Below are 18111 nucleotides of genomic sequence, written 5' to 3' on the forward strand. Positions count from 1 at the left end.
AACTAACTTTTATATACAGATGCTGGCAAAGAGATGTTTTCTTTCTTCTTTCCTCTCAGGGTGCTAAACTGCAAAACATAATCCTGAAACCCTTCCCCAAGTTCCCACCATCTTCTTACTGTATTCAGGAAGCCAAGCTGCAGTAGGATTGAAAGTGGGAGTGAAAGGGGCCACACAGAAAGAAAAAACAGATCTAAGAGATGACATTTTTTACAAACCTATACTCAGCTCCACTTTTGACGTCCCAATTACATAAACCTTGTTTTCCTTTGCTCAAATTTGTTAGAATTAGATTCCTGTCATTTGTGAGAGTTCAGGTGTATGAGGAGAGAACTCATTTGATAAATTTGAGGTAATGGGAGGAAGATTAAAAGGAGTGAGTACAGACTTAAGAGAATGAGCTTATGTCTGATGTGGGGGGAAGGATGAGGGGAAGGGACAGTGGGTAGTTTGGAATAGACATGTACACACTGCCATATTTGAAGTGGATAACCAACAAGGACTTACTGTATAGCACATGGAACTCTGTTCAATGTTATGTGGCAGCCTGGATAGGAGGGGAGTTTGGGGAAGAATGGATACACGTATATGTACAGCTAAGTCCCTTCACTGTTCACCTATAACTATCACAACACTGTACATTGGCTATATACCAAAACAAAAAAAAAGTATTAAAAAAAAAAAAAACTAAAAAGGAGTGAGTCAATGGCAGAACAAAAAAGACTATTTCCAAGGAATTCCCTTGGGGTCTAGTGGTTAGGATTCTGTGTTTCCATTGCAAGGATCACAAGTTCGATCCCTGATCACAGAACTAACTTACTGCATCCTGTAAGCTATGTGATGCAGCAAAATAAATAAATAAAGACTATATTCCAAATTAAAGACAACCACATACAGTGCATAAAAGTATATGCCATCTCTACTATGTCCTTGTGGTTATAGGTTTAAGATAATATTTTATAAAGGGCAAAGCAATGTTTGTGAAATTTGAATTACAGAACCAAACAATTTTACAATCTTGGGCAATATAATAACAGACATTTATTAAGTCCATACTTTATGCCAAGACCTTTACATGCATTATTTTATTTAACTACCATTTCACATGTGAGAAGAAGACTAAGAGTCAGAGATGTTAAAAGACCACCCCAAAGGCATAATCTACCAAATGCAGGTTTGGGATCCAAGTACAGATCTCTCTGACTTCAGAACCCACACTCTTTTCCAATATAATATATGGCCTCTCTGGAGATCAGTGTGTGTCTACTACATGAGGCTAAAATGCTTTCAAATTCACAGATATCATTTTACTAACATTCATAATTCCTCTACTCACTGGAATTCTTAAAAACTGATGAATAAGTATGACTGTTTTTCAGATAATAAAATTTATGACTATATTTAGTACCTTCGAGGACTAGAATATGGAGCTTCCACTCCTGCTTAAGTCTAATATTGACTTTACACAGGCAGTGCAAACCGTTTTGATATAAATGGTAAATCTTACAGAGAGAAACCAGAAACACAAAAGTCTGTAGTTATCTTCTGGAGAATTTATCCCCTGTTTTTCACCAGAATTCCCACCCAGAAGCCTAGAAAATAGATAGTCCCTCTTTCTCTGCCCTTTCCAATCATGTTGTCCAAGGTATCTAAAGGAAATTTATGTAAAATAAATGAAGGTACTCAATAGGTAGAATATGATAAATAAAAGGTTCTTCATTTTCTTCTGTCTTCAAGACACTTAGTATAAATCTTCATTGTCATTTATAGTCTCAACAAGAGACATTTTCCATATGAGAACTCACTGGGCATATGGAAAACCTTGGCTGAGCATGACATGCTCACCAATTTCCTCTAATGGGGATATTTATCATTCTTCTGGGTATTGGCAGTAAACAGCTCAGAATTCCCCATTACTTCCTAGTCCAGTCTGGTTCCTTCCACCAATGCTTCCACTGAAACTGCTCTTGCTAAAACCCCAGCAACTCCCACATTGCCTAATCCAATGAGTACTTTTTAATGATTATCATTCTGGAACTCAGCAACAATTCCTAAGTTGGTCACTGCTTGCTCTGTTCTTCTGCCTTCCTCTGTCTTTCTGGTTTCATTCTTTGCAGATTTTCTTCTGTCTAGTCACTCCTTCAGTCTCTTTCTAAGACTTTCTTCTTTTTCTTAATTTGTCCCTAATCTCCTTCTATGTTCTCTCTATTCACTCTCCCTGGATGGTCTCAACTATATTCATGCCTTCAGCAACTACCCTGATGACTCCCAAATCTACATCTCCAGTCCTTTCCTCTCTTGTGAACTCCCAACCCATATATCTTTCATCTCTCTCTGGAAGTCCCACAAGTTTCTCAAACCTAACAAAGCATAACTGAACTCCTCTTCCTCAGCAGTACCTGGACCTTCACCTCTGTCTCTATCTCTGTCAGTGTCTCCATGGTCCACAGTCATCTCACCCTGGCCTGAGGAGTCATTCCGGAGTCCTTCCTCTCCTTCCCCCATCTCACCCATATTCCTTCACTTGTCTAGCTTCTACTCATTCTTCTTGTTTCAGCTTAGACATCATTTCTATCAGGAACCTTTCACCAACCCCACAAGTCTGTGTAAGATATTCCTTCTATATGTTCCTATAATACCTTAAATTCCTCTCATAACACTTAACACAATACAGGTTTATAACTGCCAGGTTACTTGTCTACATCTTTCAGACTCTAAGCAGGAAACATATGTAAACTGTTCACTGCTATTTAATATGTCCTCAGTGTCTAACACAATTCCTGGCACATAATAGGTGTTCATGATATATTTGTCAAATGAGTGAATATATGAATCACTGAATTTTAAGCTGGATCCAAGAGTTCAAGAATGTTCACAGTTCAATATGTACTGTGCTTATCATGTGCCATTTTATTTCCTAAATTGTATATTGAATATGTTCCCTTATATTACTTATAATCCCATTGTCTTGACTCAGATTCCAATCATTTCCTGGCTGGGCTACTGCAGCAGTTTCCCAACTCAAATCTCAGCTTCCTCTGCTACATTCTCCACACAGCTTCCAGAATGATGTTTCTAAAATCAAATTAGATCGTAATACTCTCAAGCTTAAGGACTTCAGTGGGTTCACTATAGCCTGCAGGACAATCCCAATATTAGGCACAGTGTAACAGAAACCTTATGCTTTGGCTCTTGCCTACCTATTCACCAGCCACATCACTCACCACTCCCCAACAGGTACTACACCTCACACACACTATCCCCAACTGTCTACCCCAACTCACTTATTCTTTCAACAAAATGTCTACTGACCACTTAATATGTGCCAAGCAATGTTCCAGGTAGTAGAGAGTATGTGATGGATAAAAAGACAAAAATCCCTGTTCTCCTGGTACACAAATTCTCTTTCTACTCAAATGCCACCTTAAGCAAGATGCCTTTCTTTAGTGCTTCCACAGAACTATATGAATATCCTTATGGTGCTGGAGAAGACTCTTGACAGTCCCTTGGACTTCAAGGAGATCAAACCAATCAACCCTAAAGAAAATCAATCCTGAATATTAATTGGAAGGACTGTTGCTAAAGCTGAAGCTCCAATATTTTGGCCATCTGATGTGAAGATCTGACTCATTGGAAAAGATCCTGATGCTGGGCAAGATTAAAGGCAGGAGGAGAAGGGGGCAGCAGAGGATAAGATGGTGAGATAGCATCACCAACTCAATGGACGTAAATTTGAGCAAACTCCAGGAGATAGTGGAGGACAGAGGAGCTGGGGCTGCTACAGTCCATGGGGTCACAAAGAGTCAGACACAACTTAGCAACTGAAAAACAACAACAAATGATACATTAGCACAACATGCTGTAATTACTAATGTACCTGAATGCACGGGTATATTAAGATTTTATGAGCCCTGAAGCTTATGCAATCTGGTTCTGTGTGTGAGAGGGCATATTTAGGGAAAACAATTACTAATCTAATATTGCTGTATCCTTTCCAGGGCCTTTCATTTCTATACCTCCCACTCTATAGTCATACTCTATGCCAGCTTACAGAGTCCTTTCTCCCAAGTCTATTATCTTTGTTTACTGCTTGCTCATGAAGGCCAGTACAGAACAAGAATCTTGCCTAGGAGCTCTATCTACCTGTCCTCTCTCAGGAATGACAATGCCCAGGAGCTTGCTCTTGAGCTAGTGGATCACTAATTATAACACTTCATTCCAATTCTTACATGCTTTACAGGAAATAGGAATCATCTCCAAGCACCACTCACTGGCTCTCCAGAGGCTTCCAGACACTTCAATTCGTTTTCAGTCTATTCTCATCAGGCACAGGACCTTTTAAAGCAGATTAAGAACCTGTACAAGAGTGTTCCCAACAATCACCAAAGAACTTCAAAACTGTTTACAATAGGGGCTGTCACATGTACAAAGAGCAGACTCAGAGTCCAGACTTAGAAAAATTCTTTCTAGCTTCCTCACTCAGTTTATATAAGACTTTAAGTCTACCTAAATCTGCAAGCTTCTTGGTCAAAAATCACTTTGTCTGCTTCCTCTAGAAGTATATATCCTATTGATATTTATTATATATATATACACACACACACACAAATATATATTTCCTGAGCTGCCCCAAATCAGAGAATCAAAAAATTTTAGAGTAATAAGGGACGCAGAGTAAAATATATATATATATATATATATATATATATTAATGTCTATTTATTTTTGGTTGTGCTGGGTCTTCATTGCTATGCGCGGACTTTCTCTAGCTGGGGCAAACAGGGGCTTCTCATTTTGGTGGCATCGCTTGTTGAGGAACATGGGCTCTACAGCGCTGGCTCAGTAGTTGCGGCACACAGGCTTAGTTGCTCCATAGCAGGTGGAAACTTCCTGGACCAGGAATCGAATCTGTGTCCCCTGCATTGCCAGTCAGATTTTCAACCACTGGACCACCAGGGAAGCCCCTCAAAATATGTATTTTCGTATATATATTATGTGCAAGCTCTTGTGAGGAATACAAAGATAAAATATGATACCAGTTCTCAAAGAACATATAAAAAAGTATTTCCATGGCCAGATTTTTTCTTACGTGTATTGTTATTTTTTTTCCCTCCTTTCTCCAGGTCTGAACTGGATTTTAAACCAGTTTCACTAATAAGTTACATGCTTCTGGCACAAATTAGAAGTAAATGCAGGAAAAAAAAAAAAGCATACTTATCAACTAATCAGGTCAGGAAGCAACAGTTAGAACTGGACATGGAACAACAGACTGGTTCCAAATAGGAAAAGGCTGTATATTGTCACCCTGCTTATTTAACTGATATGCAGAGTACATCATGAGAAACGCTGGGCTGGAAGAAGCATAAGCTGGAATCAAGATTGCTGGGAGAAATATCAATAACCTCAAATATGCAGATGACACCACCCTTATGGCAGAAAGTGAAGAAGAACTAAAGAGCCTCTTGATGAAAGTGAAAGAGGAGAGTGAAAAAGTTGGCTTAAAGCTCAACACTCAGAAAACTAAGATCATGGCATCTGGTCCCATCACTTCATGGCAAATAGATGGGGAAACAGTGGCTGACTTTATTTTTCTGGGCTCCAAAATCACTGCAGATGGTGACTGCAGCCATGAAATTAAAAGACACTTACTCCTTGGAAGGAAAGTTATGACCAACCTAGACAGCATATTAAAAAGCAGAGACATTACTTTGCCAACAAAGGTCTGTCTAGTCAAGGCTATGGTTTTTCCAGTGGTCATGTATGGATATGAGAGTTGGACTATAAAGAAAGTTGAGCGCAGAAGAATTGATGATTTTGAACAGTGGTGTTGGAGAAGACTCTTGAGAGTCCCTTGGACTTCAAGGAGATCCAACCAGTTCATCCTAAAGGAGATCAGTCCTGGGTGTTCACTGAAAGGACTGATGTTGAAGCTGAAACTCCAATACTTTGACCACCTGATGCGAAGAGCTAACTCATTTGAAAAGACCCTGATGCTGGGAAAAACTGAAAGCAGGAGGAGAAGGGGACAACAGAGGATGAGATGGTTGGATGGCATCACCAACTCAATAGACATGGGTTTGGGTGGACTCTGGGAGTTGGTGATGGACAGGGAGGCCTGGCATGCTGCAGTTCATGGGGTTGCAAAGAGTTGGACACAACTGAACGACTGAACTGAACTGAACTGAACTATCAACTAATCTCCTAAATATTCAGACATACTCAAAGAGAGAAAACTGCCTTTTTAATATCTTAGAAACAGGCCACTCATCCTAGAAATTAGCTAAATTTCATTTGCTGGAAACTAAGCAACTGAGCTGTAAGGAATGATCAAGGGTTTCTGTGGGCTTCCATGGCCTTAGCAGATCTGCATAACTGATGAGTCCAACACTGCAAATAATTCAGTTTTGAGGCAAATAAAGAATTTCAGAGCATAAAAAATATCTACCAAATATTTATGTTTGTGCCTTTGAAACACTGAGAATAAAACATGGTCTGTGTCCTTAAGAAACTCATGGTCTAGTAAGAGATGCAGAAATCCAGCAATTAATGAGATTAGAAAATAGCAGAAATGATGACAGGAATAAGCACAGGGTACTACGTAAACCCAAAGGAAGAGTATTAACCTAACTGATGTGAAGGATATAATATCTGGCCTAACTTTTAAAATAAGGTTAAGTTTTAGACAGCAAAACTGTGAGACAAGATAAGGCAGCATGCATACAGCAGTCAGGCTAACAATCAACAGAAAACAACTTTGGCTGATTTAATTAGAAGAGGAGTCTGTTGAAAAAATACTATGTAGTTCAGCAAATTCCTGGAAAGACTGATGATCCTAGATTTAAAAACAGATAGAGGTGGAGAAGGAAATGGCAGCCCACTCTAGTATTCTTGCCGGGAAATCCCATGGAGAGAGGAGCCTAGCAGGTGGATGTAAAAGAGTCAGACATGACTTAGGGACTAAACAACAACAAAAACAATAGTGTTTAGCAGAATAAAGCTTTAATAACAACAGAAAAAAAAAAAAAAAAACAGAGGGCTTCCCTGGTGACTCAGTGGTGAAGAATCCACCTGCCAAATGCAGGAGACACAGGTTCCCTGCCTGATCCAGGAAGATCCCACATGCCATTGAGCAACTAAGCCCGTATGCCACAACTACTGAGCCTGTGCTCTAGAGCCCGGGAGCCACAACTACCAAGCCCATGTGCTGCAACTACTGAAACCTGCAAAACCTAGAGTCTGTACTCCGCAACAAGAGAAGCCAGTGCACTGCAACTAGAGAGTAGCCCCCGCTCGCCACAACTAAGAGAAAAGCCTGAGCAGCAAGGAAGACCCAGCACAGCCAAAAATAAATAGATTTTTTTGATTAAAAAAAAATTCCAGCATTAACCCATTAAATAAGAAAACAGATGAAAACAAAAGGATACTTCACAGAGTAAACATAGCCAAAATCACACCATAACCAGTCCAATGAAGAGGCTGGTGCTGCTGTCATTGAACCCTGGATGCTTCAGCTAAAATTGCCAATGCTGCTGTACTGAAAACTATATACTGGAAATGGTCAGTGGATGCTAGTACTGGATACTGGATGTCCAGCTAAGCATTGGTTGCCCCATTGGCAAAGTTCAAGACTCATAAAACTGGTGATTCCTAAACCACAGGAAGGAGGTTTCAATGCCAATTATTAAAAAAGAGTCACTATAGGACTTCCCTATAGTGGATAAGAATCCTACTGTCAATGAAAGGGACATGGGTTTGATCTCTGGTCCAGGAAGATTCCATGTGCCTTGGAGCAACTAAACCCCTATGCCACAACCCCTGATCCCTTGCTCTGGAGCCTGTGCTCCACAACAAGAGAAGTCACCAAAATGAGAAGCCCATTCACCGCAACCAAGAATTGTCCCAGCTCATCACAACTAGAGAAAGCCCATGCAAAGCAACACAGATCCAGTGCAGCCAAAAATAAAATAAACAAATAAATAAAATTTTTAAAAAGAGTCACTACAGCAGCATTCTAAGGAGATGAGAAGGCAAGAGAAAAGGCACAGGTAAATGCTTGTACTGGAAAAGAATGATCCTAAATCAACACCCTAGGTTTTAAACTCAAGAAAATAGGAAACAATGAGCAAACTAAATCCAAAGCTAGCACAAGAAAGGAAATAAGGAACATAATAGAAATCAATAAAATAGAAAACAATGAAGCAAATCAATAAAATCAAAAGAACAGAACTGATAAACTATCAAGTAGATTCACCAAAAAGAGGTAAGGAGAACAAATTTCTAAAGTAGAAATAAAAGAGACATCATCAGCAACCTTAGAGAAATTAAAAGAATTATAAAGGAATGTTATAAACAACTTCATGACAATAACTTGGACAATTTATACAAAACACACAAATTCCTAGTAAGATACATATTGTAAAAAATAACTCAAGAGGAATTGGAAAGTCCAAATGGATCCATATCAAGTAAAGAAATTGAATAAATAATTTAAAATCTCTCAACAAATAAAATCCAAGGCCCAGATAAACTTTCAAATGTGAATTCTATCAAAATTTAAAGAATAAATAATATCAATCTTTCCCAAACTCTTCAGAAAACAGTAGAGGAAAGATCACATCCCAACTCATTCTGTTAACTCAGCATTATCATGACAGAAATACTGGACAAAGACATCAAAAGAAAAACAAATCATAAACCAACTTTCCTCATGAATATAAATATAAAAATTCTCAACAAAATAACAGGCAACTGAATTCAGCAAAATATAAAAAGGATTAAAAAACATGATCAGGTGGGATTTATCTCAGAAATATGAGATTTATTTAATACATAAAGTTAATTAATGTAATATCCATCATTACAAGGAAGCCAGGCTTCCTTGCTGGCTCAGATGGTAAAGAATCTGCCTGCAATGCAGGAGACCTGGATTCGATCCCTGAGAATGGAAGATCTCCTGGAGAAGGGAATGACTACCCACTCCAGTGTTCTTGCCTGGAAAATTCCATGGACAGGCAGGCTACAGTCCATGGGATCACAAACAGTTGAAGAGTTGGACACGACTGAGCAACTAACACACACACACACACACACACACACACACCATTAACTGAATAAAGGACAAAAAACTACATGATCTCCTTAACAGACACAGAAAGAACATTTAACAAACTCCAAACAATTCATGAAAAAAAATTTCAACAAACTAAGAAGAGATGAGAATTTCCAGCCATGAAATTAAAAGATGCTTGCTTCTTGGAAGGAAAGCTATGACAAACCTAGACAGTGTATTAAAAAGCAGAGACATCACTTTGCCAACAAAGGTCCATATAGTCAAAGCTATGGTTTTTCCAGTAGCCATGTACAGATGTGAGAGTTGGACCATAAATAAGGCTGAGTGCTGAAGAATTGATGCTTTCGAATTATGGTGTTGGAGAAGACTCTTCAGAGTCCCTTGGACTTCAAGATCAAACCAGTCAATTCTAAAGGAAATCAATCCTGAATATTCATTGGAAGGACTGAGGCTGAAGCTGAAGCTCCAGTATTTTGGCCACCTGATGCAAAAATCTGACTTACTGGAAAAGATCCTGATGCTGGGAAAGATTGAAGGCAAGAAGAGAAGGGGGCAACAGGGGATGAGATGGTTGGACAGCATTATCAACTCAATGGACATGAGTTTGAGCAAAATCAGGGGACAGTGAGGGACAGGGAAGCCTGGCATGCTGCAGTCCATGGGGTCACAAAGAGTCGGACACTACCTAACAACTAAACACCAACAACAATAAATGTCAGTTTTCCAAGGGGCGAAGTGGTAAAGAATCTGCCTGCCAATGCAGGAGATACAAGAGACACAGATTCAATCCCTGGGTCTGGAAATGGCAACCCACTCTAGTATTCTTGCTGGAAAACTCCATGGACAGAGAATTGACAGAAGAACCTGGAGGGTCTACAGTCCATGAGGTTGCAAAGAGTCAGACGCGAATGAGCACACACAGCACACAGGATAAATGGCATCTATGAAAAACCCATGGATAACATCATCTTTATGGAGACTATGAAATATTGAATAATTTTCTCCTAAAAATCAAGAGCAAGGAAATGTCTGCTCCCACCACTTCTGTTCAACATTGCACTGATGATTCTAGCCACTGCAACAAGGAACAAAAAGAAATAAAAGGCATGTATATCGGGAAGGAAGATGTAAAACAGTCTTCATTCCCTAATAACATGATGTTGTATGTTAAAAAACCATGGAATAAAAAAAAAAACCACACACACATATAAAAACTCATATATAGAACTAATTAGTTCAGAAGGTCACCAGATTCAAGATTATATAAAAATCATTTGTGTTTTTAAATACCAGCAAGGGGTAATCCAAAAATTAAAAACACAATTATTAGGATTAAACAAAATAAATACAAGAGCTATATACAGGAAACTACAAAATACTTCTGAGATAAAAATCTAAATAAATGGAGAGACATTTCATGTTCACAGAAGACTAAATATTATTATATATCAATTCTCTCTAAATCTATGGATTCAATGCAATTCCTTTTAAAACACAAGCTGTCTTGTTTCAGAAACTGACAAATTGATACTAAATTTTATATGGAAATTCAAAGGACAGAATAAACAAAACATACTGAAAGAGAACAAACTTAAATTTTCTAATTTCAAAACTTAACATAAAGCAACAGTAATTGAAATAGCATGATACTGGCATGACAGTGACATAGATCAATAAAACAGAACTGAGAGTCTAGAAATATATCCTTACACATAGAGCCAACTTATTTTTGACAAAGGTACCAAAGCAATGTAATGAAGAATAAACTGTCTTTTCAACAAATGGTGCTGGGACAATTGGATAGCTGGAAAATTGGAAAAGATGAGTTAATATCCTTGCCTCACATAATACACAAAAATTCAACTTGGACCACAGACCTAAATAAACAAGGTAAAGCTATAAAATTTATAGGAGAAAACCTTCATAACCATGGATCAGGTAAAAAGTTCCTAAAACATAAGCATACCATAACAACACCAAAAATATAATTCAGAAGAGAAAATATTGCTAAAGTGGACTTAATCAAAATTTAAAAGTTATACAATAAAAGTTAAGCAATAAAACAAGGAAGAGACAAGCCACAGTCTGACAGAAAATATCTGTAAATTAGATGCCTGATAAAGGACCTATATCCAGAATATATAAAGAATTCAATAAGAGGACAACACAATTTTAAAATGGGCAAAAGATTTTGTTTTACATTTTAGAAGATGTATATATATGGCCAATAACTACATAAAAGAATTCTCAACATCTTTAGTAATTAGGAAAATTAAAGTTAAAACCACAATAAGACACCACTTACCATCTATTAAAATGTCTATAGTCAAAAAGACAACAAAATGTGTTGGAGAATATGCAGATAAAGTGGAATCCTCAAACATTGCTGGGGAGAATGGTATAGCCACCTAAGAAAAGAGTTTGCAGTTTCTTTAAAACTTAAAAATAAATATATCCTGGGGTGCAAGTCGCTCAGTCGTGTCCGACTCTTTGCAACTCAATGGAATATACAGCCCATGGAATTCTCCAGGCCAGAATACTGGAGTGGATAGCCATTCCCTTCTCCAGGGGATCTTCCTAACCCAGCGATCGAACCCAGGTGTCTTATGTATCTTGCTGCTGCTGCTAAGTCGCTTCTTATGTTCTAGTAATTCCACTCCTAGGTATCTATCTAGGAGAAATGAAAATATGTCTACACAAAGACTGTATGTAAATGTTCATAGCAGCATTATATTCATAATAGCCAAAACCCTGAAATAAACCAACTTCCATTTGCTGGTGAATAGTTAAACAAAAAATAGGGTATATGCAATTGATTACTAGAAAATAAAAAGGAAAGAAGTGATATGTTACAACATGAATGAACCTCCAAAACATGCTAAATTTAAAAAGCCAAGTATAAAACATCATATATTATATTATTACATTATATCAATTCTATTATATCAAATGTTCAGAAAAGGTAAATCTATACAGACAGAAGGCAGATTTGTAGTTGACTGGGGGTAGTAAATCAGATTGATTATATTCTTTGCAGCCAAAGATGGAGCAGCTCTAAACAGTCAGCAAAAAGAAGACTGGGAGCTGACTGTGGCTCAGATCATGAACTCCTTATTGCCAAATTCAGACTTAAATTGAAGAAAGTGGGGAAAACCACTAGACCATTCAGGTATGGCCTAAATCAACTCCCTTAAGATTATTCAGTGGAAGTGAGAAATAGACTTAAGGGACTAGATCTGATAGACAGAGTACCTGATGAACTATGGACAGAAGTTCGTGACATTGTACAGGAGGATCAAGACCATCCCCAAGAAAAAGAAAACAAAAAAAGAAAAATGGCTGTCTGAGGAGGCCTTACAAATAGCTGTGAAAAGAAGAGAAGCAAAAAGCAAAGGAGAAAAGGAAAGATATACCCATTTGAATGCAGAGTTCCAAAGAATAGCAAGGAGAAATAAGAAAGCCTTCCTAAGTGATCAGTGCAAAAAAATAGAGGAAAATAATAGAATGGGAAAGACTAGAGATCTCTTCAAGAAAATTAGAGCTACCAAGGGAACATTTCATGCAAAGATGGGCTCAATAAAGAACAGAAATGGTATGGATCTAACAGAAGCAGAAGATATTAAGAAGAGGTGGCAAAAATACACAGAAGACGTGTACAAAGAAGATCTCCACAACCCAGATAATCACAAAGGTGTGATCACTCACCTAGAGCCAGATATCCTGGAATGTGAAGTCGTGGGTTTTAGGAAGCATCACCATGAACAAAGCTAGTGGAGGTGATGGAATTCCAGTTGAGCTATTTCAAATCCTGAAAGATGATGTTGTGAAAGTGCTGCACTCACTCTGCCAGCAAATTTGGAAAACTCAGCAGTAGCCACAGGAAAGGAAAAGGTCAGTTTTCATTCCAATTCCAAAGAATGCTCAAACTACCACACAATTGCACTCATCTCACATGCTAGTAAAGTAATGCTCAAAATTCTCCAAGCCAGGCTTCAGCAATATGTGAACCGTGAACTTCCAGATGTTCAAGCTGCTTTTAGAAAAGGAAGAGGAACCACAGATCAAATTGCCAACATCTGCTGGATCATCAAAAAAGCAAGAGAGTTCCAGAAAAACATCTATTTCTGCTTTATTGACTATGCCAAAGCCTTTGACTGTGTGGATCACAATAAACCGTGGAAAATTCTTCAAGAGATGGGAATACCAGACCACCTGACCTGCCTCTTGAGAAACCTGTATGGAGGTCAGGAAGCAACAACTAGAACTGGACATGAAACAACAGACTGGTTCCAAATAGGAAAAGGAGTACGTCAAGGCTGTATATCGTCACCCTGCTTATTTAATTTATATGCAGAGTACATCATGAGAAACGCTGGGCTGAAAGAAGCACAAGCTGGGATCAAGACTGCCGGGAGAAATATCAATAACCTCAGATACGCAGATGATACCACCCTTATGGCAGAAAGTGAAGAAGAGCTAAAGAGCCTCTTGATGAAAGTGAAAGAGGAGAAAGAAAAGTTGGCTTAAAGCTCAACACTCAGAAAACTAAGATCAGGGCATCTGGTCCGGTCATTTCACGGCAAATAGATGGGGAAACAGTGGCTGACTTTATTTTTCTGGGCTCCAAAATCACTGCAGATGGTGACTGCAGCCATGAAATTAAAAGGCGCTTACTCTTTGGAAGGAAAGTTATGACCAACCTAGACAGCATATTAAAAACCAGAGACATTACTTTGTCAACAAAGATCCATCTAGTCAAGGCTATGGTTTTTCCAGTAGTCATGTATGGATGTGAGAGTTGAACTATAAAGAAAGCTGAGCGCAGAATTGATGCTTTTGAACTGTGGTGTTGGAGAAGACCCTTGAGAGTCCCTTGGACTACAAGCAGATCCAACCAGTCCATCCTAAAGGAGATCAGTCCTGGGTGTTCACTGAAAGGACTGATGTTGAGGCTGAAACTCCAATACTTTGGCCACCTGATGCGAAGAGCTGACTCATTTGAAAAGACCCTGATGCTGGCAAAGATTGAGGGCAGGAGGAGAAGGGGACGACAGAGGACGAGATGGTTGGATGGCATAACCAACTCAATGCACATGAGTTTCTGTAAACTCTGGGAGTTGGTGATAGACAGGGAGGCCTGGCGTGCTGTGGTTCATGAAGTCACAAAGAGTCGGACACGACTGAGCAACTGAACTGAACTGGGGGTGGTAACTTCAAACTGGCAGGAGGGATCTTTCTGTGGTGGTAAAACTATTCTAAAATTGAACTCTGGTGGTGGTTATACAAAACTACAATTCAAAATCATTTAATCATACACTTAAGTAAATTCTATGGTATGCAAATTCCCAATAAAGATGTTAAAAACAATTGCAGAATGATTGAATACAGAACATAAGGAAATGCTAATGCTAAGTCACTTCAGTCGTGTCCGACTCTGTGTGACCCCATAGACGGCAGCCCACCAGGCTTCCCCGTCCCTGGGATTCTCCAGGCAAGAACACTGGAGTGGGTTGCCATTTCCTTCTCCAATGCATGAAAGTGAAAAGAGAAAGTGAAGTCGCTCAGTCATGTCCGACTCTTAGCGACCCCATGGACTGCAGCCTACCAGGCTCCTCCGTCCATGGGATTTTCCAGGCAAGAGTACTGGAGTGGGGTGCCACTGCCTCCTCTGGAACATAAGGAAAGGAAGAGACCTAAATCCACACATCAACAATTATGTTCAATATAAGTTGTATAAACACATCACTGAACAAAAGACTTTGTCAGATTGGATAAAAATAGTAACCAACTGCCCTGGTGGCTCAGATGGTAAAGAATCTGCCTACTATGCGGGAGACCTGGGTTCGATCCCTGGGTTGGGAAGAACCCCCGGAGAAAGAAATGGCAACTCACTCCAGTATTCTTGCCTGGAAATCCCCACGGACAGAGGAACCAGGCAGGGCTTCAGTACATGGGGTCACAAAGAGTCGGACACAGACTAAGTGACTAAGCTCGCACATATGCTATCTATAAGAAATCCACTTTAAATAATAAGATATACATAAATAAAAAGTTAAAAGATGAAAATATAAATACCATGGAAACGCTAATCAAAACAAAACGAAAGTAGTGACTTCCCTGGTGGTTCAGTGGTTAAGTGTCAACGCAGGGAACACGAGTTCTACAGGGTCACTCGTTTGATTCCTGATCCAGGAACTAACATCCCATATGCCATAGGGCAACTAAGCCTCTGCACCACAACTACTGAGTCCATATTCCACAACTACTTAAGTCCATACAACCCAGAGCCTGTGCTCCACACACAAAAGAAGATACTGCAGTAAGAAGCCCACACACTGCAACTAGAGTAGCCCCCACTCGCCACAACTAAAGAAAGCCCATGAACTGCAACGAAGACCCAGAGCAACCAAAAATAAATAAATAAAAATTTTAAGTTAAAAAAAATTTTACCTATAAAAAGAAAACTAATGTGGCTATACTAATGTCACATAAAGTAAACCTCAGAACAAGGACCACTACCACGAATAAAGAGCTACATTTCATAATGATAAAAGAGTTAATTCACAAAGGCAGCATCACAATGCTAAATGTATATGCACTAACAACTGGTACTCAAAATACACAAAGCAAAAAGTAGTATTGCTAAGCTGCTAAGTCACTTGAGTCGTGTCCGACTCTGTGCGACCCCATAAATGGCAGCCCACCAGGCTCCCCCGTCCCTGGGATTCTCCAGGCAAGAACACTGGAGTGGGTTGCCATTTCCTTCTCCAATGCATGAAAGTGAAAAGTGAAAGTGAAGTCACTCAGTCGTGTCCGACTCTTAGCGACCCCATGGACTGCAGCCCACCAGGCTCCTCCGCCCATGGGATTTTCCAGGCAAGAGTCCTGGAGTGGGGTGCCATTGCCTTCTCCAAAAAACTAGTATTACTAAAAGTCAAATTCACAAGTAAACACTACTCTCTCAGTAATCAATAGAACAAGCAAATAGAAAATCACAGAGATATAAAAGACCTGAACAATACTGTCAACCAATTTGACCTAACTGACATTCATAGAGTACCTCAGCTAACAAAATTCTTTTAAAGTATCCATGAAAGATTCACCAAGGTAGACCATATTTCTAGGCCATAAGATAAAAGTTAATGAATCTAAAAGCTATGAAGTCATACAGAATATATTCTTGAACCATAATGAAATAAAATAGAAATCAATGACAGAAAGACACAGAGGGATATCCTAAGATAATTGGAAACTAAAGATACTACAAATAACCCATGTACCACAGCCTAAATCTTTTTTTTTTTTTTTTAACAGTGTCAGACTTTATTTTTTGGGGCTCCAAAATCACTGCAGATGGTGACTGCAGCCATGAAATTAAAAGATGCTTACTCCTTGGAAGGAAAGTTATGACCAACCTAGATAGCATATTCAAAAGCAGAGACATTACTTTGCCAACAAAGGTCCGTCTAGTCAGGGCTATGGTTTTTCCTGTGGTCATGTATGGATGTGAAAGTTGGACTGTGAAGAGGCACAGCCTAAGTCTTAAGAGAAATGACAAAATATTTTTTAATTGAATGAAAATGAAAATATGACATATTAAAGTTTGGGGATATTTATATTAGTAAGAAAGAATGTTCTGAAATCAGATATTGGTAAGCATTGTACAACACTGTGAATATACTGAAAACCACTGAATTATATAAAGAGGTTGAATTTTATGGTATGTGAGTTATATCTCAATTTAAAAACATTGAAGACAGAAGAAAGATCTCAGACAAAACTTTTAAGATTCCACCTTTAAACTAAAAAAAAGAAAAACAAACCAAATCCAAAGAAAACAAAAGGAAGAAAATAGTAAAAATAAGATTCAAGTTTGATAAAATTACAAATAGAAAAACAATAGAGAAAATCGGTTAAAACAAAAGTTGATTTTTTGAAATGATTAATAAAATTGACAAATCTCTAGACAAACTGACCAAAGGGATTAAAAAAAACAACAAAACAAACTCCCATTATCTGGAATAAAACAAGGGACACCACTACAGGAACTACAGATGTTAAAAAGGATAAGGAAATATTATGAACAATCTGCCCATTGTATTAGTTTTCTATGTTCTTTAACAAACTACCATAAGCATAGTGGTTTAAAATAACACATTTATTATCTCACATTTTTCAAAGTTCCCACATGGTTTAGCAACATGTTATATTTAGGGTCTCAAGAGGCTGCAATCAAGGTGTTGGTTGGGCTGTGTTTTCAAATGGAGGTTTGACTGGTTAACAGGTAGAATAATGATCTCTGAAATACACCAACCTAATTCTGGGATCCTAATCCCTAGAATCTGTAAATAGGTTATCTTACATGCAAAGCTTAAACTTCTTATCCTTATTCATCAGAGGCCCAACAGAATGAAAACCACAATCACAGAAAACTAATCAAACTGATCACATAGACGACAGCCTTGTCTAACTCAATGAAACTATTAGCCATGCCGTGTAGGGCCACCCAAGACAGACAAGTCATGGTGGAGAGTTCTGACAAAATGTGGTCCACTGGAGAAGGGAATGGCAAACCACTTCAGTATTCTTGCCCTGAGAACCCCATGAACAGTATGAAAAGGCAAAAAGATGGGACACTGAAAGATGAATTCCCCAGGTCAGCCCAATATGTTCCTGGAGATCAGTGGAGAAATAGCACCAGAAAGAACGAAAAGATGGAGCCAAAGCAAAAACAACACCCAGTTGTGAATGTGACTGGTGATGGAAGTAAAGTCCAATGCTGTAAAGAGCAACACTGCATATGAACCTAGAATGTTAGGTCCATGAATCAAGGCAAATTGAAAGTGGTCAAACAGGAGATGACAAGAGTGAACATCGAAATTTTAGGAATCAGTGAACTAAAATGGACTGGAATGGGTGAATGTAACTCAGATGACCATTATATCTACTACTGCGGGCAAGAATCCCTTAGAAGAAAAAAGGTAGCCATCATTGTCAACAAAAGAATCCAAAATGCAGTAGTTGGATGCAATCTCAAAAAC

General features: G+C 38.6%; 1 protein-coding gene across 2 annotated transcripts in view; it reads right to left on the bottom strand.

Moving 5' to 3' along the window:
* The window catches only part of SPATA31F3 (SPATA31 subfamily F member 3), a 69518-nt gene that overhangs the window by 44172 nt on the left and 7235 nt on the right, over window positions 1-18111 (bottom strand). The window lies entirely within an intron of this gene.

This window comes from Bos indicus, chromosome 8, assembly GCF_029378745.1.
Source record: "Bos indicus isolate NIAB-ARS_2022 breed Sahiwal x Tharparkar chromosome 8, NIAB-ARS_B.indTharparkar_mat_pri_1.0, whole genome shotgun sequence".
In the NCBI taxonomy this organism is placed as follows: domain Eukaryota; kingdom Metazoa; phylum Chordata; class Mammalia; order Artiodactyla; family Bovidae; genus Bos; species Bos indicus.